This window comes from Cucurbita pepo, chromosome 3, assembly GCF_057944985.1.
Source record: "Cucurbita pepo subsp. pepo isolate OVF chromosome 3, ASM5794498v1, whole genome shotgun sequence".
NCBI classification, from domain to species: Eukaryota; Viridiplantae; Streptophyta; class Magnoliopsida; order Cucurbitales; family Cucurbitaceae; genus Cucurbita; species Cucurbita pepo.
In genome coordinates this window covers 11,325,123-11,349,997 of record NC_141800.1, presented here as the reverse complement: position 1 = coordinate 11,349,997, position 24,875 = coordinate 11,325,123, and the positions used below count along the sequence as shown (strand labels likewise).

The 24,875-nt window shown below is 33.7% G+C and overlaps 1 pseudogene; it reads right to left on the bottom strand.

Annotated features, from left to right (window-relative positions):
• Positions 1 to 12,464: 12,464 nt before the first annotated feature.
• On the bottom strand, positions 12,465 to 16,839 carry LOC147793232 (uncharacterized; annotated as a pseudogene).
• Between the last annotated feature and the right edge of the window lie 8,036 nt (positions 16,840 to 24,875).

The following is a 24,875-nucleotide window of genomic DNA, read 5'->3' as shown; positions in this document are numbered from 1 at the left end:
TTCTTGTTCCTTAAGTCCCACTGATCCTCTAATGAACAATTGGTTTGTGGTCCAACCACAAAACCGAATCCCTCTCAGGCCAATGAGAGGGTGGGGCCCCTTGTTCAAGACTTGGAGTTAGTACTTAAGGGAACAACCTCTCTACTATCCGTAAAAGCGGGTAGGAGTGAATTCCATCTTACACCCTATGTCCCCAGCTATTCTCCCAGTCTTACCCCTGAAATGGGAGGCTTATTTAGTCGGTGAACTCGGGCCACTCTCACCCATGCAAATCTAAGGATAGTTCCGAATCAACATGAGTTCATAGGTAGCTCAGGATTAAGATCGAGTTACCTAGATCATCGAATGAAAAAATCTGTCTCAACAGTAAACAGGATTATAAAGCAAGAGTGGTTTTCTTCATGGTCCGATCTTATGCAATACTCATTGCATAAGACACCCCCACTCACATGTCTCCACATGTACAATTTAGTGATCACATTATTTATATCATATACAAAAGTGGGCCGCATCCATAGTGTCCCCAGAATAAAGTACTCAACCTTATCCCTATACTATAGATCATTTTGACAATATACTTGAACTTGATCCACACTTATGTCTCTACATATAGTTCAAGTAATCATACTATAGCCAGAGTGTTCTTAGTTTCATGAATTTAGATTAATGATCGTAACATTCACTTTATTCAATAACAATCTTTACTGAATAAACATCAATAATAACTTTATTTAAAACAAAATATGTTTTTGTTTACAAACTATGAGTTGTAGGACATAAAGCTCAACACTTTGGTCCATGCTTAAAAGTCTTAAAATGTTGTGTGTATATATATATATAAAATGCTATTTTTACTAAATATCTTATTTTCTATTATTACCTTTGTAGAGAATATATTGTTACTGGAGAAAATTGAACAGAGTTTCTTGTCTTCTGATATTTCGATTTTGTTTTTAAATTCTGTCCACCAAATTTTTCCTCAATCTTCCCTCCTCACTTCTGATTTTATAAATAGATTTTTATTCCTTAAACAACATTACTCCTACTCAGTATTTATTTTCTAAAGAAATATTATTGGCTAATTTTAATTGATTGTTTGCCTAATTAGTAGAACTACAAACCAAAATCTAATTAATTAGATAAGTGAAAATGAGATTTGATTATTACATAATCTGGTAAAATATTGGATAAAGGAGAGTAGATTTGATCTTAAATTAATTTCTTATAACCATAACTATAAAGAAAATGGAAATATCAGATAAGATTTTACCGTAATAAAAGATCAAAATTTCTAAATCTGCTCCTTAAAACCATTTTACTTTTTTTTCTCAAATTGACATCTTTCTGTTTACTTTTTTTACTAACGATATTGTTTTGCGGGTTGGATTGGAGAGAGTGAATGAGATTCGGATGAGAGATTAGTGGAGAGAGGTGGGTAAGTTTTATTTTATTTTTTAAGTAATCCCTTCTAGTTATTTATTTATGAATTATTATTATAATTATTATTTAAAGTATTTTTTTTTAATTTTTTTTATTTGTTTATTTATTTTTATTTTTATTTTTTGGGCTATTACAAATTTAGTCTGGGTGAATTTCAAAACTCCATAAATTTGAAAAGTATAATATCCAACCTTAAAAATTCTAGATGAACAAAAAAAATACAAGTTTTGATAAAATATTTTTTAACTACAGGAAAATTATAGTCACATATTTCGTTTTTTATCTTTAAGAGTCTAATTACAAGCTCCATTGGGCTGTGGTTAATTTTTTTTTTTTTTTGTTTTTTTTTTTTGTTAATAAAATATTTGAGTTTGACTAAAGAGAAATTATAGTCACTATATTTTGTTTTTAATCTTCTAACTAGCTATGGTTTATCTGATTCTTTGCTTTTGAATCAAGCATATTACTATTAATACACGTTTTGCAGGATCCAAGATATAAGCGATAGGGAGCAAAGGGAAAGAACCAGGGAGCGAATGGCAAGTGACTATCTCCAATTATCAAACAAACTCAGTTTTAAATGTTCATTGCAAGTCAAGAGATGACGGTTAAAGCAAACGCGTTTTGGACAAGCAAGCCCAATTCAACTAGAGCTTTAAAATGAACTTTTGGTGTACGACTTTCTTTTGGTGCAATTTTAATGGTTTGCATGGACATACTTCATTTGAGGATTTTGGCCCGGGAAATAGTATTGGCTTTCTCCACGGTGTGACTTTAAAAACTGCATTTGGACAGCGTTTGATGATGGATTTTACTTGAAAAATATACCTTTGGGGATGTTTGAATTATACACCTATAACGACCCTAAATTTTCACATATCTAGAGTCGCCACTAACATCTCATGCTCATCTCTAATTCAGAATATAAATCTAAGAATACTCATCTTTATTAATGAAAAAATTTAAAACTTCAAAATACGTTAAAACATTAGAAAACACTGCCGGACTTGCGTGTTTCAAACATAATGCTGGAGTTCAAAATAAGATAAAACAATTACAAATTAAATAATTCAAATAAATGAAATGCAAACACCCTATCCTAACCAAGACTAGGAATTTTAAATATGACGCGCCACAGTCTCTGATTGCGATGCCGCCGTCAACTGTACATGGGTGCCTTGCCTTTACCTGAAAAACAAGATGGCACACATACTCAGTAAGTGACCCAACTATAGGGGCTATGCTAATGCTATTGGGTTTTATGTCCTAACACTCATAGTTTGTAAACAAAAATATATATTTTCAATAAAGTTATTATTGTTATTTATTCGGTAAAGATTGTTATTGAATAAAGTGAACTTTACGATCATTAATCTAAATCCAATAAACTAAGAACACTCTGGCTATAGTATGATTATTTTAACTATATGTAGAGACATAAGAGTGGATCAAGTTCAAGTATATAGTCAAAATGATTTATAGTATAAGGATAAGACTGAGTACCTTATTCTGGGGACACTATGGATGCGGCCCACTTTTGTATATGATATAAACAATGTGATCACTAAATTGTACATGTGGAGGCATGTGAGTGGGGACGTCCTATGCAATGAGTATTGCATAAGATCGGACCATGAAGAAAACCACTCTCACTTTATAATGTCGTTTACTGTTGAGACTGATTTTCTTTTCATTCGATAACCTAGGTAACTTGGTTTTAATCCTGAGCTAACCATGAACTCCTGTTTATTCGGAATTATTCTTAGATTTGCATGGGTGAGAGTGGCTCTAGTTCGCCGACTCAATAGGCCTCCCATTTCAGGGGTAAGACTGGGTGAATGGGGGGGGGGGGGGGGGGGGGGGGATGTGGGGTGCAAGATGGAATTCACTCCTACCCACTTTTAGGGATAGAAGAGAGGTAGTTCTTTTAAGCACTAACTCCAGGTCTTGAACAAGGGGCCCCACCCTCTCATTGGCCTGAGAGGGATTCGGTTTACTGGTTGGACCACAAACCAATTGTTCATTAGAGGATCAGTGAGACATAAGGAACAAGAAGTAACTTTGGTGCTAAAACGGTAAATTAACCCAGCTCTAGTTACGAACAACCTGTGAAGGATCGACTTACTAATCATGGTTATATCAAATGGACAGAAATATATCTATAGTGAGGTGAGTGCAACTACTAGGCTATAGTGGAGTGTCCTAGTAGTTAACGAATGTTGGTTAACAAGGTTGATGAGTTTAACCGGTTAATCTTGGATCGTTGGAGCCCATGATCTATAGGTCCATTAGGTTCTTCTACTAGCTCATATCAGACTAAACCATAGAACAGTGTGACGAGTCAGTTCGAAGTGTTCGAATTCAAATTAGGAATATGCGCTACATATATACGATATATTTAACCGCATTTTTTGTTTTATTTACGAATTAAACAAAAAGAGAGAATCTGAGATATTTAAATAAGATTTAAATATCTTAATCAATTATGTGTCGAAATTAATTGGGATTGACATTTGAATTAATATTAATTATTAATTAAATAGTTTAATTAATCATTTAATGTTACTTTAATTTGAAATTAATTATTCAAATTAATTGTTGAATTAAAATGAAGAAAGTCAAAATGTTGACTTCATTTAACCAAACTTGCATGCTTGCCAAATGAACCCCACGAGTTTGAGTGCTATTTTAAGTGTCAAAATTTGGTTAATTCAAACATGCATGCTTGCCACATAATCCCAAACATTTGAGTGGAATTTTGAGTGTCAAAATTTGGTGATCTCAAATTTGCATGAACATGCAAACATGACGCTTTAAATAGAGTGATCATGGTACATGGAAGGTATTCTTCTTCTTGGTGAAAAACCTTGAGAAAAAACCTCTCACAAACACTCTCTTCATATATACAAAATCCCTCCCAAGTTTAGTCACTCACCGGATTCCACAATCCCGTTCTAAGGCCGGAGGATAGTGGAGAAGACACTAGTGGTGGTTCGAAATTGGTTCGTGAGGAAAAAGGAGTTTGAACTACAAAAGGTCAGTATCTAAACTCATTAAGTTTTAATACTTATGAACATGCTAGTTATTTACTATAATTGATGTTCTAAAAGTGCCTAAGATCCAAATTGCTTCCGCATGTGTGATATTAACACCATCAAATGTAAACACATGCAATCATGAATTAGGGACCTATCTCTAATCATCTTAAGGGTGGCCTCCAGTCTCGGACAAATTGGATGTGTAGTACTTCCCTACACACGACTCACACATGCGAGTGTGAATCCCTAGGGCGCTTGCACGCCCCCTAGACCCTCTGGTCAAGCTAATCTGTAGCGACGTCCAGAGGTTAGCAGAACCCCATAGTATTATGCGCCTCATGAACACCCTCATCTGTGTGCATTCGCACCTGTGCGCATTCGCGCTCATCATATGGTGCGCGTCCGCACTCATCATCTCTAGGGGAAGTAGCCATATGCTTATGAACATACAATATGCATGAGGTCCCTCTAATTCCAATAATGCATCTCTTCTGACAGAACCCTCTAGTCTCATCTCTTGATTACACTATGTAACACGTGCTCGTGGATATTTACAATAATATTATTTTACTCTTAGGGTTGTGTCCTATGTAGATCTAACGACATGATGCAATATGGAAAACAACATCACAAGGCATACTCAACATGGAAAACATCATCATGTTAATAACATCGTCATGCATACATCATACTCATTATAGAAACCATTAAGTGCATCAAATATAACATGTACGCATGCATCGAAACATAAATTACGTACATTTAACATACATCACAACACAACGTCATACTCATATATCATCATAATTCAAACAATCTTTAGCCTATCCTATAGTAAGGCCACCTACTTCGTTGGCCTTAGCCGGAGTACTCTCTAATTTAATTAACGTAAGCTCCCGTTCCTCGTGAGCTACTCCGAATGTTGTCGGGGTTTGCTTCCTATCACACCGTTCATCATCTTTTGTTAGTATTTCACATTTTAATTAATAATCCAACTAACAATGTGAAATACGACTCTAAAACGACCTCAGTAAAAATCGAATTTCATGTTGTCATTGTTTCTAAATTGTATTGGATAATGAAAATTAAATTAGAAATATATCAATATTATTAATATTTCATGCTGCTTGCATCATTCAATCAAAATATGGTTTGTTATAATATTATATTCAATAGGTACAAATTATAATAATTTCTCATATCTTTCATTAATGACAAAAGTAGAAATGTTGGGGACCTCATGCATTATGTGTGCTCATGCATTTAGGGGATACCCCTATTCCATCACGAGGGTAAGGACGCATACATCCAATGGCAGGACAATGATCGTTATGTTTTGCATAGCGCTGCCGTGACGGTTACTTGTTCTAACGGGTGTCCGGCCTAAGGAGCTCCTAGAGTATGCTCGCATGACAAGGAAAGTGGCCTAGCGGTGTGCGAACTGACTAGTGAGCCCATACTCGCATGTATGGGCTGTGTGTAGAGTATATGGTACACGTCTAAATTACCCGTTAGGACAGTACCGTAGGAAAATAGATTGAAAGGATGGGTCCCGTCATTGCATTTGCATGTTCTTGCATTTAACCCCAATAGTGGGGTCACTTACTTTGTATTTCTTTAAATACTTAAGTCATGTGCTACTACATTTTTCAGGTTAAGGCAAGGAATTCCTATACGGTTGACGATGGCATCGCAACTTGAGACCATAGCACATGCATGGGATAGTGGTATTTATTTTCTTAGACTTAGGCTAGAATAGGATGTTTTTAACATAAACGCTTATTTATTTTATTTACTCTTTTGTTATGTCGTTTTGAAGATGTTTTCGAAACATGTAAGTCCGTGGCTGTGTTTTAAGATAAAGATTATATTTTATGGAATTTAAATGAAGTCTTCTGCATTCAATATTTTTGGTACGTATACAGTAGCGACTTTAAATTAAGTAGAAAATTTTGGGTCGTTACAGTAAGAGTTATATTTTCGCATTATAGATGATCATGAGATGTTAGTAAAGACTCTGAGTATGTGGAAATTTAGGGTCGTTACAATTGCGCATTTGAGTTATCAATTATTCGAAATGTTTTAACAAAAAAAGGTGCATGCATGTCGATGAAATATCCAAGTTGCCATCTAAGGTTGTTAATAAATTCGAGCACAAAAATGGAAGGAACTTGAGAAGGAGACGATTGCAATGCAGTTGGGAGAAGTTTATGATTGGCGTTGGAGAGAAAAAAAGCATAAACTAAGTTTTTGGGTCATTGTGTGTGATGCTATGCTAAATAAACTGTAACCTAACAAACGAACACGCTCAATATCCATTCAGTTTATTCCGCTTTCCTTTCAATAGCGTTTAACATAAAAATCGATCTTTAAAAGTGGTTAAAAATGAATATTTGTTGTAGCGCAATGATTATATATATATATATATGGTTCAAAAAGATCCAAAATGAAACACAAACAAATTCGAAGTCAATAAAAAATGAAGCCTATGAATAATCTCTATATGATTTTGTTGATTACTTTTACATCAACTTCTAATGTTTTCACTTGTTTTGCACTCATGCCACTGGGAACGCATTGGAAAGTGACGATTCTGAATTATCAAGACGTACCTCTATTGGCCCATTGCAAGTCGAAAACAACGATTTAGGTAAATAAAGATGTTGCACCATGACAAACTATTCAACCAGACCATATTATTTTATGGATCTCTAAATTTATGAAATCGTCTCTTGTTAATTTAGTCTTTTGGTGGAATTTCAAAACTCCATAAATTTGAAAAGTATAATATCCAACCTTAAAAGTTCTAGATGAAAGTTCATTTTCTATCTCAAATTAAGAAAAAAAAATACCAAGTTTTGATAAAACATTTGAGTTTGACTATAGAAAAATTATAGTTAGATATTTAGTTTTTTTTATCTTTAGATATTTTGTTTTTTTTATCTTTAAGAGTTCAATTACAAGCTCCTTTAGGCCGTGGTTAATTTTTTTTTTTTTTTTTTTTTTTTTTATGGTTAATAAATATGTGGGATGGTGTGTTTGAATATTTAACCTCTTTGCATATGCATGTGTGGTCTTGCCTAGTTGAGCTATACACAAATTGATATTAAATTTTTTTTGTTAAATTAAACATTTTGACTATGGAATTGTATAAACTCTTATCATTCTATATATTTTTTTTTCATTGTTTTCAATCTGAATTTGTGCCCACAATTTAGGAGAGCATATTCTTCCGTTGAAACAGGAATACAGCGGGGAATTCAGAGAGAATTTGTGGCAAACAACATTTTTTTGGTGTGACAGCAATTATGGGAAGTTTTCGTTCGAGGTTTTTTGGCCAGAGAATGAACTTTGACTTCAAGAACGATGCAACTATTGGCACTACATTTGGCGTGCAGATAAGAAGGGTTTTTCCTTGTATAATGGTCAAACAAATGTGTACGAGCTCATTCATCTATGGGACTTCTTAGACAAAACCATCACCTTCGCCTTACTTCACATCAAATCCTTTCTTTTGTGCGAGAGCTGTGACGTGCTTGCTGCAACATTACTCATAAATAGTTTACTAATATAAAAATACTCACCTGTCAAAATATTCAATTTGTTAAGGAAGAATAAGATATTGATGTGAATTTGAATATCATAATTTCGATCTTATAGAAAAATATCAAGCACAAAAATGAAATGAATTTGAAAGTTTATACACCAAAAATAAATTAAAACCTAAAAATAAAGGTATATTTGACAAACAAAAAAAAAAAAAAGATTTTTTTACCCAAAAAACTATATAACCCAAATCAAACTAAAAAAGATAAATTCTTATCTATTTTTTTTTTTTTTTTTCTGGTTCAATGGGAAGAAAATATGATAAATATGGTTTAGAGAACCATTTATAACAATGTCTTAATGTGCTTGAGATAATTTATGCTAATTAAGGAGAAAATATAGAAAATGCAAGGGTCCGTATAGAAAATCCAAAAGTCCGTTTGTGGTTTCCTTTATTTTTTTTAATTAAAATTAGCATAGCTTTGTTTTTCATCTCAATCAAAAATAGCAAATAAAAAAGAATTGATATTTATGCAACACATTTGGATATCCAAACTCAAAACATTCTTAGCCTTTAATCTTTTGCATGACCTTAAATAACCTTCCAAAAGAGGATTAAGAGATGGTTCAACGCAAGTTTTTTTGTTGTATAATGAACCAAAACCCAAATGGCTATGCATCAACAAAAGAGCCTCGAGTATCTAAAGAAAAATTGAAGCTTCTAACCAGCTACGGTTTATCTTATTGTTTGCTTTGGAATCAAGCATATTATTATTAATACACGTTTTGCAGGATCCAAGATACAAGCTATAGGGAGCAAAGGGCAAGAACCTTAGAGCAAATGGCAAGTGACTATCTACAATTAACAAACAAACTTAGTTTTAAATGTTCATTGCAAGTCAAGAGATGACGGTTTGAGCGAATGCATTTTGGACAAGCAAGCCCAATTCAACTGGAACTTCAAAATGAACTTTTGGCGTACGACTTTGTTTTGGTGCAATTTTAAGTGTTTGAATGGACATGTTTCATTTGAGGATTTTGGCCCGGGAACTAGTATTGGCTTTCAACACGGCGTGACTTTAAAAACTTCATTTAGGCCACGTTTGATGATAGATTTTACTTGAAAAATATTCCTTCGGGGATGTTTGAATTATACACCCTTGAGAAAAATGAAATAAAATCTTCATCCCACACAAACCTGTTTTTTTTTTTTTTTTCTTTTTCTTTTAGGCTTGATTGCTCACCCATGTAGTTATTCCATAGAGTATTGTTGGGTTTGTTTATAGACCTAAGATTTTGTATATTTGATATCTACAGTAGTGGGAGGAATCTTTTGGGATTTTAGAATTCTTTTAATGTTATAATTTGGTCGGATTTCGAGCTTCTAATTGCAACGACTCATACCAAAGATTCGAAATCTAAATTTGGTACTCAATGGCCCTAGCATTCCCGTGACGATATGGTCAGGTTACTTACTCCTCGCTTCTAAGAGTAAAATCTATCAACACAAACCAACATGAGTCCTTCTAACACGTTTTGTCCTCAATCACGTGTTTGCTACAAAAATTCTCAAAATGTCACCCAACATAAGATTTCTCCAGTTGAATTCGGAGTTCCTATAGATGAGCCACCAAAAAGGAAAGTGCACCTCGTTGATATAGGTAGTAACTTTCAATTCTTTTTAAGCTTTTCTCAGTCATCTATACTGAGGATTGCTTTCATTCGAATGTCATCTTTATTCATTCATGTAGTCTCTTTGTCCGAGACTGGAGGCCACCCCTATGATGATAGAGATAGGTCCCTAAATAATGATTGCTTGTGTTTGAATTTGCATGGCCCCCTATAGTGGGCCACTTACTTAGCATTCTTCGAAATACTCAGGCCGTGTGCCATATTATTTTTCATGTCAAGGCAAGGTGCACTTGTACGGAGGATGGCTGCATTACGAGCAGAGACTGTGGCATCTGCATAGGGTAGATTCATATTTAAATTTCTAGGTTTAGGCTAGAATAGGTTGTTATGCATTTCATTGTTTTAAATTATTGTATTGCTCTTGTTTTCTCTGAATTTCAGTATTTCCTCACTCCTCCCCACTAACATCTCATCCATTCCCACAATTATCTCTCCTCAAGCCATCTCAAGTCATCTCAAGCCATCTTTATGCCAGAAAAAAACCAAAAAACAACGGTTGTCATATTTGAGGAAAAAAATGAGAATGGTCTTTACCCAGCTGAAATTTAGTAGAGATTTACCTGAAGATAGATCTGATCAACAAGGTATATATTAAATGGTCATTTTCTTTTATCCTATCTTTTTTAGAAATTATAGTTAGATGTTCATTAAATTATTACAATGGTTTAGTTTTGAGTTAGAAATTAAATATCAATTAGTAATATTAGATTAAATTTATAATGAATAGATTAAAAATAGAATGGCAAAGAAAATTGGTGAACAGGAAACATTAAGATAAGGAATGATTTGAAAACAGAGATCCACTAGAAATTTAGAATATATGAGAACAAAATGAAAAGAGAACAGAGATCCACCATATCTAAATTTATGTATATCTAAATTTATGAAATTGTTTCGTGTTAATTTAGTCTTTTGGTGGAATTTCAAAACTCCATAAATTTGAAAATTATAATATCCAACCTTAAAAGTTCTAGATGAACTTTCATTTTCTATCTCAATTTATGAAAAAAAAATACAAGTTTTGATAAAATAATTGAGTTTGACTACAGACAAATTATAGTCACATATTTTGTTTTTTTTTTATCTTTAAGAGTCGAATTACAAGCTCCTTTAGGCGGTGGTTAATTTTTGTTTTTGTTTTCTCCTTTTTTTTTTTTTGTTTTGTTAATAAATATATGGGGTGGAGTGTATGAATATTTAACCTCTTGGCAATGTGTGGTCTTACCTAGTTGAGCTACACACAAATTGATATTAAAGAATTTTTGTTAAATTGAACATTTTGACTTTGGAATTGTAGCAACTCTCATCGTTCTATTTTTTTTTTTTTTCATCTTTTTCAATCTGAATTTGTGTCCACAATTTAGGAGAGCATATTCTTCAGTTGAAACACGAATACAGTTGGGAATTCAGAGTGAATTTGTGGCAGACGACATTGTTTTGATGTAACTTTAGCAGCAATTATGGGAAGCTTTCGTTCGAGGTTTTTTGGCCAAAGAATGAACTTTGGCTTCAAGAACGATGCAACTATTGGCACTACATTTGGCGTGCAGATAAGAAGGGTTTTTCCTTGTATAATGGTCAAACAAATGTGTACGAGCTCATTCATCCATGGGATTTCTTAGACAAAACCATCACCTTCGCCTTACTTCACATCAAATCCTTTCTTTTGTGTGAGAGTTGTGACGTGCTTGCTGCAACATTACTCTAATAAAAAGTTTACTAATCATTTTATATGGAAATTTTTAATATAAAAATACTCACATGTCAAAATATTCAATTTGTTAAGGAAGAATAAGATATTGATGTGAATTTGAATATCATAATTTCGATCTTAAAAAAAAATATCAAGCACAAAAATGAAATAAATTTGAAAGTTTATACATAAAAAAATAAATGTAGATTTGACCGAAAATAAAAGATGGAATTTTTACCCAAAAACTATATAACCCAAATCAAACTCAAAAAGATGGAATTCTTATCTATTTTTCTTCGGGTTGAATGCGAAGAAAATATAATAAATATGGTTAAGAGAACCATTTATAACACTGTCTTAATGGGCTTGAGACAATTTATGCTAATTAAGGAGAAAATATAGAAAATGCAATGGTCTAGTTTGTGGTTTCCTTTATTTTTTAATTAAAATTAGCCCAGCTTTGTTTTTCATCTCAATCAAAAATAGTAAATAAAAAAGAATGAATATTTATATCTATGCAACACATAGGGATATCCAAACTCAAAACTCTCATAGCATTTAATCTTTTGCATGGATATTAACCTTAAATTACCTTCCCAGAGAAGTTTTTTTTGGGTGTATAATGAACAAAAACCCAAATGGCTAAGCATCAATAAAAGAACTTCAAGTATCTAAAGAAAAATTGAAGCTTCTAACCAGCTACTGTTTATTTATACACGTTTTGCAGGATCCAAGATACAAGCTATAGGGAGCAAAGGGCAAGAACCATGGAGCGAATGGCAAGTGACTATCTACAATTATCAAACAAACTCCTACTTTGTGTTGCTTGAGATTTCTTGGGATGAACTAAGTAGAGTGGAAGGTATTTATACTAGATGGTAGTCAATCTATTCCTAAAATTTCCATGTTTTTCCTAAAATACCTAAATCATTTTCCTAACTTTATTCCTAAAATCCCTAAATCATTTTCCTACATTTATCCCTAAAATCCTAAATCATAAATATAATTACTCATACAATGGTTGGGCTTAACCCTATTGGGCTAGTGATGATATTTTAACACTCCCCCTCAGCACTAGTCCTCATCCGCTGCACCATGTTGAGCTGACAACGAAAACTCTCATGTTTGTCAGTATTCAGCCCTTTTGTAAACAAGTTTGCCACTTGATCATTTGTCTTGATATGCTGCATCTCAATTTCTTCCTTCAAGACTTTCTCTCTAATGAAATTGTAGTGTACCTCCACATGCTTTGTTCTTGCATGAAATACCGAATTTTCTGCTAAGCGAATCGTAGAATGATTGTTGCAATGAAGTGGTATTGGATAGTCAATTTTCTGGTGCCAATCTTCCATCAAGAGTTTCAGCAATGTACTTTCCTGAGCTGCTCCAATCGCTGCTTTGTACTCTGTTTCTCTAATAGACAATGATACCGTTGGTTGTCTTTTCCTACACCAAAAGATTGTTTTCGAACTGAGCTTGAACACATACCCAATACTTGACCTTCGAGTATCGTGATATTGTTTGACATATCTCAAGGTCCATCAAGCCGCATCCAAAGAAAGTTCTTTAGACTTCGCATGTACTGACTAATGACTTCAACTTCATTCTCAAATCCTTTTGGTTGGTTCATGTAGATCTCCCGATCCAACTCTCCATGCAAGAAGGTATTATGTATTATTCATATCCATCTGCCATAGTTTCCAATCTTTATTTACCGCAAGTACTGGAGGAACTTGTACGATAATGATCTTTGCCACTGGACTACACGTTTCATTATAGTCTAGTCCAAATTGTTGAGAAAATCCTCGAGCTACAAGTCAAGCCTTGTACCTCTCGATTGATCCATCCGGTCGACGCTTTATTTTGTAGACCCATTTGCAAGAGGTGGGTTTGACATCTCCTAGTCTTGGTATTAGTTCTCAAGTTTGATTATGTTCCAAGGCTATAATTTCTTCCTCCATTGCTTTCTGCCAAGCTGAGTTTTGTGATGCTTCTTCGTATGTCTCTGGCTCATTAACTTCGTTTTCTACAATAGCTACATTGGCATACTTCAGATTTGGCTTTTGGATTCTTTTTGATCGCCTAAGTTGTTGATGTGACGTTTCCTTTTCAATAGATTCGCTTGATTGAGTCATTTCTTCCTCATCAACATCAATGTCACTAGAGTCTTCAGATACATCAACATTTGGCTGAGTGTGTGTAATTTGCTCCCCCATCTTCTGTTGTAGAATTTCTTCGATGTTATTTAGATCTGGTAGAACTTTCTTCTCCGGGGACCACCATGTAGATGCTTCATTGAAAATTATATCTCTTGATGTATAGCATTTTCCACTTGTTGAATCATAGCACTTCCACCCTTTCCTTTGATTGTCATATCCGACAAATATGGACTTGACTGCTTTCTTGTCAAACTTGCTACGTAGATGGTCAAGCACAAATACATAGCAAACACAACCAAATACTCGGAAGTGGCTAACTATAGGTTTCATGTCCCATAGTATCTCAAATGGTGAGACAAACCCTAGCCTTGGCTGGGGAAGCTTGTTGATTACATGGGCAGCCGTTTGCATAGCTTCAGCCCAAAATCTTCTTGGAACATTCTTTGCATGTAACATGCTTCGACAGATTTCTACAAGATGTCAATTCTTTCTTTCTGCTACACCATTTTGTTGTGGCATGTTGGCACATGTAAACTGACGTCGTATCCCACACTCGTGTAAATATTGATCGAACTCATTTGACGTGTATTCTCCACCATTGTCTGAACATAGACAACAGATCTTCTCTCCTATTTCTCCTTCGATCATCATCTTGAATTCTTGAAATTTTGAAAACATGTCAGACTTTTCTTTCATAAAGAAAATCCACACATATCTTGAGTAATCGTCAATGAACGTCACCATATACTGCATTCCGCTGATCGATGCTTGTTTGACTGGACCAAACAAATCAGAGTGAATTAACTCTAATAGTTTCTTTGCTTTGAAACTTGACTCATTGTATGGTAATTGATGAGCTTTACCATATTGGCATCTAGCACACACAATGTCTGTTTTGACTTCAAGGTGAGGTAGACCTTTGAGCATGGATTTTTCCATAATCAGCTTCAACTTGTGGTAGCCAACATGTCCCAATCTTGTATGTCATAGATCTGTTGTCTCATTCTTCCGTGTCATTTCAACATAGGCAGATTCTGCAAATACAACGTAAATGGAATCCACTCTTCGTCCTTCTATTGCCGACTTTCCTATTATCTTAATATCTTTATAGACTTTTACATCTTCTGGCTCAAATAAGACATAGTTTCCTGATGTTGTTAGTTGTGATACTGACAACAAATTCTTCTTTATTTCTGGTACATGATAGACATTATGTAGTGACACTACATCAGATTTATTGCCAGGTATGATTGTCGTATTGTCGATCTGAGCAATTGACAACTGTGTGTTATTTGCTGTGCATACAATACGACTTCCTTTATACTCTTTCTTGTCTTGCAATTTCCTTTGATCGTCAGTCATGTGGTTTGAGCATCCTGAATCAACAATCCAATCATTCTCATAATCGATATGGTCTCCTATCATTGCCATGAGTGCTTGCTCATCTTCTTCTATGGCATACAATACCTCTGCATCCCATTCCTCCTCCATCTTCATGTTGGAGGATGCCACATTGCTCTCGACAGATCTTTTCTTTGGCCAACAATCTCTGGACATGTGGCCCTTCTTCCCGCAATTGTAGCAGATGCCTTCAAATCTCTTCCCTTGAGAGTTATTGTAATCGTTCTTCTGAGCTCTTCCTAGTTGTACAGTTCCTTGGTGACTTCTTTTTTCGTCGCCATTGTATCCACGTTTGGTAGACGACGTATTATTGCTCCGACTTTCACTTGTGTAGAGTGCTTCTTCTTCACCCTTCAATGTGATGCCTCCTATTTGTTTAGCCATGACTTCTTGGCTAGCTAACAAATTTTCGAACTTTACAAGTGATGGTTGAGTGGGCCATCCTTGTAAAACAATAATAAAGCTTCTATATTCTGGTCGCAATCCATGGATTATAATCCTCTTCATTCGATCTTCTCCAATTGCGGACTTTGGGTCTAGGTCAGTAATCTCCAAACAGATCGACTTGACCTTGTGGAAATACTACGCAATTGTCATATCATGTTGTGAAATTGAAAACAACTCGTTCTCCAGAAGTTGTAGTCTCGCATCGTTCTTCTTTGAGAACAACATCACGAACGTGTCCCATGCTTCTTTCAGTGTCTTGTCATCCCAAATATGCTCTAACATCCCTTCTTTGATTGTGGTCTTCAGGCAAACATTGCTTTGCCTGCTTTGATTCTCCATTTGTGCAAGGCGCCGTTAGAATCATCCTCTGGCAGCGTAGTTTCGCACCTGCCAACGATGTCCCATGCTTCTTTCAGTGTCTTGTCATCCCAAATATGCTCTAACATCCCTTCTTTGATTGTGGTCTTCAGGACAAACATTGCTTTGCCTCCTTTGATTCTCCATTTGTGCAAGTTGCCATTAAAATCATCCTCTAGCGGCGTTTCACACCCGCCAACGACTCCCAAAGATCATGTCCTTATAAATAGGACATCATGCATGTTGCCATAGTGTTGTAGTTGTTGTTGAGTTTCTTGATTCCTCCAAGGATTTGAAATTGTTGAGTTTCTTGATTCCTCCAAGGATTTGGAAATTGCCATTCTTGATTCCTCCAAGGATTTGGAAATTGTCATTCTTGATTCCTCCAAGGTTCTTGATTCCTCCAAGGATTTGGAAATTATCATTCTTGATTCCTCCAAGGATTTGGAAATTGTCATTCTTGATTCCTCCAAGGATTTGGAAATTGCCAAAGTGTTGTAGTTGTTGTTGTTGAGTTTCTTGATTCCTCCAAGGATTTGGAAATTGCCAAAGTGTTGTATTGACAAAGTGTTGTAGTTGTTGTTGTTGAGTTTCTTGATTCCACCATGTTGAGTTTCTTAATTTGCCAAAGTGTTGTTGTTGAGTTTCTTGATTTGCCAAAGTGTTGTATTGTTGTTGTTGTTGAGTTTCTTGATTCCTCCAAGGATTTGGAAATTGCCAAAGTGTTTGTACTTGTTGGCCAAAGTGTTGTAGTTGTTGTTGTTGAGTTTCTTAATCCCTCAAAGGATTTGGAAATAGTTGTTGTTGTTGAGTTTTTTGATTCCTCCAACGATTTGGAACGAGTTTCTTGATTCCTCCAATGATTTGGAACGTGCTCCAAGGATTTGGAAATTGCCAAAGTGTTGTAGTTGTTGTTGTTGAGTTTCTTGATTCCTCCAACGATTTGGAACGTGTTGGTTATACCTCAGTAATACTAAACAAGCTTTGGAAATCACTCATCGTGTTGGTTAGACCTTTGGAAGTTATACCTCAGTAATACCACCTCAGTAATACCAAACAAGCCCATCGTGTTGGTTATACCTTTGGAATGTGTCACCCATCGTGTTGGTTATACCTTTGGAAGTTATACCTCAGTAATACCAAACAAGCTTTGGAAATCACCCATCGTGTTGGTTATACTTCAGTAATACCAAACAAGCTTTGGATATCACCCATCGTGTTGGTTATACCTTTGGAAGTTATACCTTAGTAATACAACCTCAGTAATCCCGACCTGGGAGATTCTTAGGAGAGGTGGTAATGACGGTCTATCTCCTCAATCGGTCGCCAACCCGAAGCCTCAACGGGAAGACGCCATATGAGGCCTAGTACAACAAAAAGCCAGCGGTACATCATTTTCGAGTGTTCGGCTGCATCGCATACATGAAGGTAGCGCGTCCCCACTGTTGAGTTATGGAGTCTGCTCCCTGTATTTATAGCTTGGTCAATGGCTATATCCGGTAAAGCTATATATGGTACATAGCTATATATAGTAGATGGTTAAATCTGGTAAAGCTATATTTAGTAGACTGAACCATATATATATCCCGTCCAGTAAAGCTCTTAAATGTACTTTTCTATTCTCTGTACTCTCTTGTTGTACATGCCTGAAGTCATCAATAAAAAATCCTTTTAGCCAGAGTTCTCCTTGCAACTTCTCTCTATCCTTCTCTTTGTGTTCATCTAGATCGAGCGTGTGCGTTGTTGTGCGATCCTAACAACTGGTATTGATCCTAACAACTGGTATCAGAGCAAGGCAAAATTCACCACGATCTGTGAAGATGGAAAGTTCAAAGATTGGAATTGAGAAGTTCGATGGATCCGATTTCGGTTTCTGGAAGATGCAGATTGAAGATTATCTGTACCAGAAAGATCTTCACGAACCTCTGTTGGGGGTGAAGCCGGATACCATGACCACGGAACAGTTGAAGCTCAAGGATCGACAAGCCTTAGGGATGATCCGGTTGACGCTATCCAGAAACGTGGCGTTTAACATCATCAAGGAGAAGACAACGTCAGATCTGATGAAGGCGCTGTCAAATATGTATGAACAACCGTCGGCTATGAACAAGGTGTATTTGATGCGTAGATTGTTCAATCTACAGATGTCTGAAGGTGGACGTGTTGCGGATCATATAAATGAATTCAATATGATCATAAGTCAACTGGGTTCGGTGGAAATTAATTTCGAAGATGAAATTAAAGCGTTGATTTTGATGTCATCCTTACCCGAGTCATGGGATACTGTTGTTGCCGCAATCAGCAGTTCCCGAGGATGAAATTAAATTATTTTGTATTGCTCTTATTTTCTCTGAATTTCAGTATTTCATATTTAAACACGTAAGACCATGGTTGTGTTTTCTAGAAAAAAGTTGTTTTAAGCATTTTTCGAAGTTTATGTTATAAATGATGTTCATGCAAGGGTAATAGCAAAATAATAATAATAATAATAAATAAAAGAATAAATAATGAAATAAATAAACAAATAAACAAATAAAAATAATTATAAAATAATAGTTAAACTAATAATAATAAATAAATAAATAAACAAAAAAAAAAAAAAAAAACAACCTTTCCTCACTCCCATCCTTTCGCCAGAAAGATGTCATATTTGAAGAAACAAATGAGAATGGTATTTACCCAGTTGAGATTCACTAGAGATTTACGCCAAGATAGATCTGATCAATATGGTATATATTAAATCTTATTTTTCTTTTATCCTATTTTTTTTAGAAATCACACCAAATTATGGTTAGATGTTCATTAAATTATTACAATGGTTTAGCTTTGAGTTATAAACTAAATGTCAAATCATCTATACGAATTCTAGAAATCACATAGATAAGTAATATTATATCAAATTTATATCAGTAGCAAAATTAATAGATTAAAAATAGAATGGCCAAGAAAATTTGTGAACAGTAAACACTGAAATAAGGAAAGATTTTGAAACAAAGATCCACTAGAAATTTGAAATACATGAGAACAAAATTAAAAGGTAACAGAGCAATACAGATGAAAAAAAAAGGAAGATTTAGGAATTAAAAATCACAAACTAAATATAGAAAGAAAGATAAATACACATGGTAGTAAAGCACAGAATAACTTGAAATAACTCTATCTATTTTTTTTATACAACAATAACCATGGAAAATAATTTTTTTAATAAAAATATAATTATAGATACATAACATTTCAAGACTTTTAACAATGGACCAATGTAAATGAGAGAAATAATTTTATAGAGTTCAAACTTGAAACTCATGTCATGGGCTCACATAGATTGACTTGGATTTCAAAGAACAGAATCGAACTTTCATTAAGGATATATTCGTGACAACAACTTAAGTTAACAAGGTAAGTGGTCTTACTATCGGCATGGTTATATTTGATGTTGACACGTGCCTGTGGTTCTTCACGTCTCATATATACTGATATGTGTGAATTATCTATGAATCAGTATGCTTATATTATGTTTATGTTATGTTATAATATGTGAATTGTATGATAATAATTGTGGTATGATGTGTTCAAGGATATGTTTGAGATAGGATACGAGAAGGTTGCACAAAACGAAATATAATGATAGGAGTAAGATACGTTCATGAAACGTTAAAGTTAGGTTACATACCGGAGTGCTATGGATAGGAGAGATTGATGAAAGAATATGGTTAGGATATGTGTAGAAAGGGATAGGTTTGTAATAGATTGATAGAATGATAGCATTAGGATACGTTCCTGTGATGAGATGACTAAGGTACGTTCACGTAACAATATCAATTTGATGGGTATAAGAACATTAACGCTATGATAAGTCAGGGAATGATATGACCACGAAGTGTTTACGATACGATATGTTTACGATACAATATATTGTGATGTGAGGTGTAATGTTTATATTGTTTTGTGTGACCATGGAGGTAATTGTTGAATGAATTGCACGTTATGAAATGACATGTTAAAAGCATGGAGCGTTATGTTATGTTTTCTAAATTGTATGTATACAACATATTATGAATGACATGATATCACGATAAATGAAATGAAATGTAACCTCGTTAGGATTATGTATGATATGTAGAGTGAAAAATGAGAAATGTCATGTGAAGCATGGAAGATAATAGCGGGGTTATATTCATTAATGACAAAAGTAGAAATGTTGGGGACCTCATGCATTATGTGTGCTCATGCATTTAGGAAAATACCCCTATTCTATCACTAGGGTACGGACGCGTACATCTAATGACAGGAGAACGATCGTTATGTTTTGCATAGCGCTGCCGTGAAGGTTACTAGTTTTAACGGGTGTTCGGCCTAAGGAGCTCCCAGTGTGTAAGGACCGGATTGACTCGATGGCTCTAAAGGGCGGGTAAATTTTTCCTTCTTGATAAAACCATTAAAATTTAAAACATAATTTACATTATATCAAAATAGTGTGCGCACATTAGTCATTTAAAATACAACATAATAGTTAAAAGACATAGTAAGGAATAGACGCAAAACATTTTAAAACAAAGGTTTGAGGACGACGGGTGAGGTTAGTCTATGGTGTTGGATCGATATGACAACCCTAGAGGGGGTGAATAGGGTTTCAACCATCTAATTATTAATTTTTTTTTTCTTTTTAATAACAATCAAACTTGATACCATGCAATAAAATTTAACAATAATTTAGAACTTAAATGGGAAAATGGTTAGAAAATATAACGCCGTAGTTTTACAGTGGTTCAGTCAAACTCAACCTACTCCACTCCTCAGGCACCTCTTAGGAATTTGAATAAAACTTTCTGACTCTTTCCTCGGATCAGAGCCCAACCGCTACACCGCTCTTTTTACGAGTGCAAGAGCAAACTCAATCATTTCCACGGCTCAGGATCAAACCGGTACACCGCTCTTTTTACGAGTACAAGAGCAAACTCAATCATTTCCACGGCTCAGGATCAAACCAGTACAATTGTCTGAAATCTTATAAAAACACACCACAACACTCTGAAATAATAGACATCTCTCTCAGAAATAAGATAAAAAAAATAGAATTGGAAGCTTTGCAGAGAGCAACCATGGAGGCTTTTTAAAAAAAATTTAGATCGCGAAAACAAATGTTTTGCGTTGTGTTGCGAAAAATACGAGTTTAAATAGCGATCAAGTTGTAAAAATAAGAATTGATACGGACTATTAAAACGTGAACCGAAACGTGGACCACGAAAAATAATATTTATTTATTTTTAAATTTATAGTAAAAAATTATAGACCACATGTTTCATTTATATATATATATATATATATATATATATATATATATATATATATATATATATATTATTTTAAATAATTATTAAAAACATTTTAAACTCATTTTTATTATATATATATATAGATATATAAATAAATATATATATATATATATATATAACATATTTAAATGTAATAATATAAAAAAAAAATATTAATGAAAACTGAGTACCATTTTAAAAATAATTAAAAGTTTTATAAATCTAAATGAAATCCTTATAATTAAAATGAGTTTGTAATTCAAATAATTATTTTTATGGAAACTAAATGAAATCATTATATTTTCTTTCTATTTAACTCGTTTTCATAAATGAAATCATTATAATTTTTTTTTTCATTTAAAAGTAACAATTAGTTTTCATAAATGTAAATGAAATCTTTATAATTTCTTTCCATTTAAAAAGGAACTGAAAACTTTTATAAATGTAATTGAAAACTCTATTATTTGTTACTCTACCAAATTTATAAATGTCATACTTCGATTGGTCTATGATGTCAATTTTGCTGCTGGTCCATGATGTCAATTTTGTCAGCACATCATCAACTTTGTCACCCTATCATCACGTCAGGTATCTTGTTTTGAATTTGATTGGTCCATGATGTCAATTTTGCCACTACATCATCACGTCGGGTATTTGTTTTGACTAGAACTTCTTCGTTTTATCTCTAAATTGAGTGAACCAAAAAAGACGTTGAAATCGTTATTCCCAACCTTACACTGTGGACAAAAATACTGAGAATTGTTAATAATTGAAGGTAGGTTTGTTATCATCAAAACATCAATTAATTAATTAATTAAAATTAATTAATTTGAGATTGAGGCAAAAAGCCAACAATCTCCTCCTTTTTTATGATGACAAACCATTTCAAGAAAAATAGTATGAAAACCATAAAACTTCAAATAATGTACATGTCCAAATAATAATATTGATACCGTATCGATGCATCATCATAGGCATTCTAATATATCATCAAAACTTTGAAATTCACTCACATCCATATTCTCCCCCTATATTAATGCTTCAATGAATTATGAAACATCACAACAACAAAGTAATTCATTAATTATAAAATAACAAACTTAGAACATATTTTTCCTAATTTTCTCCCCTTAGTAATCATAAAAAAGAACAATAAAACAATAATAAAAGAATGACATGCTCCCCTAAGAACATGCCTATAATTAAGATTATAAAATTCATGATATATCACACCGAGTAATACCAAACTTAAATTCAAGATATATCTCACCGAATAATACCAAGCTCAAGCCTATTTTTACAAAAAATTTCTTCATTTAACGGCTTGGTAAAAATATCTGCTAATTGATTATTAGAGTTTACAAAATCAAGAATAATATGTTCATTTTACACATGCTCTCTAATAAAATGATGTCTAATGTCAATAATGTTTAGTTCTAGAATGATGAACATGATTTTTGGTTAAATTAATAGCGCTGGTGTTATCACAAAAGATAGACACACTATCAAAAACCACAAAGAGTTTGTTTCATCCAAAGAATTTGAGCACAACAGCTAGCAACCGCAATATATTCCGCTTCCGTAGTAGATAAGGCAAAACCGAACTTTGCTTTTTACTAAACCAAGAAACTAATGAACTACCAAGAAATTGACAAGTTCCACTAGTACTTTTACGATCAAGTAAACTTCCCGCAAAATCCGCATCAGAATATCCTACCAATTTAAACTCAACATTTCTAGGATACCACAATCCTAAAGTAATAGTCCCAAGCAAATATTTAAATATCTTTTAACGGCATGTAGATGAGATTCCTTAGGACAAGATTTAAACCTAGCACAAAGACATACACTAAACATAATATCAGGTCTACTAGCTGTCAAGTAAAGTAAAGATCCAATCATACCTCGATAAGATTTTATATATACACATTTACCTTTTTCATCCTTATCAACCTTGGTAGATGTGCTCATTGGAGTTTTTGCAATCTTGCCTTCATTGAACTTGAACCTTTTGAGTAAATCCTCGATGTACTTCTCTTGATTTAGGAAGATACCATCTTTCAGTTGTTTGATTTGAAGTCCAACAAAGAAACTGAGCTCTCCCATCATACTCATCTCAAACTCGTTATGCATACATTTAGAAAATTCTTCACATAAAGAAGGATTAGTAGAACCAAATATAATATAATCCACATATATTTGCACTTATAACATATCTTTTTCTTTAATTTTAATAAAGAGAGTAGTGTCGAGCTTATCCATTTTGAAATCATTCTCAATAAGAAAATTACTAAGTCTATCGTACCAAGCTTTTGGAGCTTGTTTTAAGCCATAAAGAGCCTTTTTCAACTTATAGATATGATGTGGAAAATCAAAAATTTCAAATCCGGGAGGTTGTTTTACATCAACTTCCTCCATAATATAACCATTTAAGAATGCACTTTTCACATCCATTTGATATAATATAAAATTTTTTGTAAGAAGCAAATGCAAGTAACATTTGAATAGCTTCTAATCTAGTAACGGGGGCAAAAGTTTCTTCATAGTCTATACCTTACTCCTAACAATAACTTTGAGCTACAAGTCTAGTTTTATTTCTAATGATATTTCCATTTTCATCAATTTTATTTCTAAAAACCTATTTGGTTCCAATAATCGAAATACTAGAGGGTCTAGGGACTAATTCCCAAACTTTATTCCTTTCAAATTGATTTAGTTCTTCTTGCAGAGCTAAAATCCATAACTCATCGTTTTTGGCATCCTTAATACTTTTTGGTTCAATTTGAGAAACAAAAGCAAGATTATTAAATAAATTAATAGAGAAACGAGTTTTCACACCTTGTTTGGGATCACAAATAATCAAGTCCTTGGGATGAGATGAGGCATACCTCCATACTTTTGGCACTGATGAAGAACTTTCTTCCTTCTTTTCATTTAAGCTCACTTCTTCTACGACATTCATCAAAATATATATATACTGCGCACATCAAGTATCGTCACCCACACATCATCATAACTCATACATCATCATAACTCATATACCGCATCGTACGATATAGTTCATACATTATCGTAACTCATACAATTTTTAGCCTATCCTATAGTAAGACCACTTACCTGATTAGCTTATAAGGGTGTCACCAATTTATCATTAACGAAAGTTTGATTTTTCCCTTTGTATCCAAGCCAACCTATAAGAATCCATGACATCAATTTCATGTTCAATTTTCTGACTCTTACAATGGTTCATGTGCTAAACTTCATGCGAGCATTAAAGACTTTGCATGGATAAAGTCTTGGAACGTTATAATATACATCTAAATATATATACATATTCTATTTATATTAAGATTTCATTTTCTATTTTTTATCTCGATGACTACTTTCTTGTCTTCTAATATTCTTTATGTACTCTACTTTTCCTCTCAATTTTTTGTTCAAGACATATTCTTCACCAATTTTTAATCGATCCTTAATCATATTATTGGTCAATTTTGATCAATTCTTACTCCCAACTCTTCCCTTTTAATTTTCTCTTCCTTCTCTCTGTACTTCCTCCTCTCTTTCTTTCCTTCCCTCTTTATTTATTTATTTTTTTCTTCTTTTAGGTATTTCCTCTTTTTCTTTTCTTTTTTTTCTTTTGAGTTTATTAACACTAATCTGGCTTTTCTCTCAGTCTTCTCAGTCTTCTCTTTTTAGTGACGTGCTTGCTGCAACATTACTCTAATAAAAAATTTACTAATCGTTTTATATGGAAATTTTTTATGTAAAAATACTCATGTCAAAATAT